The sequence below is a fragment of the Pseudophryne corroboree genome, chromosome 6 (genome assembly GCF_028390025.1).
Source record: "Pseudophryne corroboree isolate aPseCor3 chromosome 6, aPseCor3.hap2, whole genome shotgun sequence".
Classification (NCBI taxonomy): Eukaryota; Metazoa; Chordata; class Amphibia; order Anura; family Myobatrachidae; genus Pseudophryne; species Pseudophryne corroboree.
Genome location: NC_086449.1, coordinates 167,207,578 through 167,210,221, shown reverse-complemented (window position 1 = coordinate 167,210,221; position 2,644 = coordinate 167,207,578).

The following is a 2,644-nucleotide window of genomic DNA, read 5'->3' as shown; positions in this document are numbered from 1 at the left end:
CGAAGGGACAGACAGGAGTAATACAGTGGTGTTTAGTACCCATCGGAAGAGTATTTAATTAGCAATATTCCGGTGTTGGTTTGAAACGGATTAATCGCTCGTGCGAATAGTTATGGACATAAGAAGTTTATGAACATTTACTGTATTTGCACTTACTTATCCATGCGGCGGGAAACCCAGTTTCCCTCCCACCTGAGCTGTTGGAAATAGTCACGGCCCACCTGTATGAATCAACCTATGACCTTTTGTTATAATGCGAGGAGGAATTCCTGTGTCCAATGAACAATGAGATTGTAGGGACCATTGAATTGTATTGTGTGTGGGGCATAAATAGACAAGCCGATCACATCCAGCTCTCACTCTTCAACGGTTATCATTGCTGAAAATCGGGAGCTGGATGTCCAGAGGCGCATGCGATCGTTTCCTTTGTGCGTAAGTGTTTCTCCGCAACCATATTGTTCTTGCTGTTATTGTGGGCCATTTCTCTCTCTCTCTCTCTTCTCCTCTTTCTCTCTTATTTTCCCTTAAAACGTAATTGTATTGTATTGTATTTCCTGTGTAGTTATCTGGTTAGGTAGTCTATGTTATATTGTAGTGTATGACTTGTATTGTGTTAATTCTTTTGCAAGTATATCATTCATAATATATATATTAGGCGTTGGACCCTAAGCCCAGGTATCTGTGTATTTCTTATAGTGTTTAGTATTCTCAGAGCGTCGGTGACGCTCGAACAGCATTTGAGTTAATAAGGTTACACTAGGTTGCATCTACACCCTATTTCTACACTAAGGTTTTACTGCATAATATACTGTTTATGGTTTAGATACAAAGGTTTAACATTGTTAGCGATCAGCGCCGCTGGTGATCTCCTCGTGGTCCCGAGCGTCCGCTACGCTATAGCGAATCATTACATTAGTCAGCAGCCAATAGCGTGCATGCCCGTGATCTCTTGGCCGTGAGCGAACGTGACGCTTGAGCGTCTCGACTACGGCTAAGCGATTGCTACGCAACGTGCGTACCCTTACGGTACTCCATACGTAAATAGCGTACAGTGTTCTTAAACCTCACAAAGGGTTTTATATAAGATAAATATTCAGCTTTATCAATTGGCGGCTCGCCCGTCCTTCACATATCTGCACTAGGTAATTTCAGCAGACATTATCCAGCAGCAAAGGGCGGGAGGTCATATTCCTCGTAGTGCTGTTTGGATAAGCGTCTGCTTCACTTAGTAAAGGGTGCTGAAGGAATCCGGGACCGGAGGTAAGAACAAAACGATAGTGTTTTTTTTTTTTTAAACTGTTTATTTCTGTCTTGCGTACACACGCACGCATATCTGCATTTCTTTTCATTCGTGTATTTTCATATATCACTCTCCTGTTTGCCATTGTATAATTGATAAACGTACTAAGAGAGATTTGCCGCTATTTCATAGTTAAAGAGTAAAGGTAATACAGTTAAGGTATAGAAATACACACAGCTCTACCTAAAGGTAAAAGGAGAGATTGGTGTGGTGTGCAGTAGATGATCGAGGAGCATCTACATTGATAAAACGTGTTAGTTGTGTTACGGTGGACAAAGACTGGTGTACACGTGTCTCTAACAAAGGGAGACTCGCGTACGCAAAGGCCGACGCACGCAGCGTAAATTACGCAACGGAGCGTCTGGGTACGCCCACGTAACTCAAGTCACACGATAGTGTTGATTTTTAAGTAACGCAACAAGCGATAAATAACGCAACAGGCGATAAGTAGCGCAAATCTATTTTAAATTCGAAATTTAAATTAACAGATCCTTCTCCTAATTTGTAACACATCTGGTCTAAAGAGAAATTTCTGCGCAGAAATAGAAATAGAAACAAAAGTGTACATGTGGTGAGTGAGTGTTTTTACATACATTTATACAATTTTGAGGTTGAACCAAAAGAAATCATCGAGTTCTCGTGAGGTACATACGTGTAAGTGACATGCACGGTGGCTAGGGAGGCATCCTTGGTTAAACAAAAAAATTGAGCATTAGAGTATAGCAGACCAGGAGGTCATACTGTAACAGACCAGGAGGTCATAGCAGACCAGCAGGTTCAGGTACAGCAGACAAGGAAGTCCGCTATACAGTCCACAGGCACAACACCAAAAAAGGGTTGGTGCAACACCCATATAGGCCATACAAGCTCTTGCTGAAGGAATTCGCAGCCGCAATTTTCGATTCCGCTGGTCGCTCCGTACATAAGATTAGTTGCTTATGTGCTGAACGATTGTACCGCACGTAATTGTGTGCATTAGTAAACCTGACCGGTACTATTTGTGTACGAAGGTCATAAACGCTATTTGTACATTCTGACGTGATTTGTGTAATTTTTTATTTTTACAAAGGGAAGTTCGCTGGTCACTCAGGAATTATCCAACAACCTCACCTTTACTGGAAAGAGTAAGTGTTCTGTGGATATCCCTCGCATGTTCCAGTAAACAAAGGTTAAATAGGTGCCCTGGGTCGAGTACGCCAGCACCATATCGGTGTGATCAGGTCGTATTGGTCGGCGTGGGCAGAGTGAGTAAGGTGCTCGGTAAACCTTACCGTCAACCTATCGTGAATATCTTGTTTTTTTGTAAGGGTCCGTAACACCTGCAAATTATGGGGGCCAGTTGTT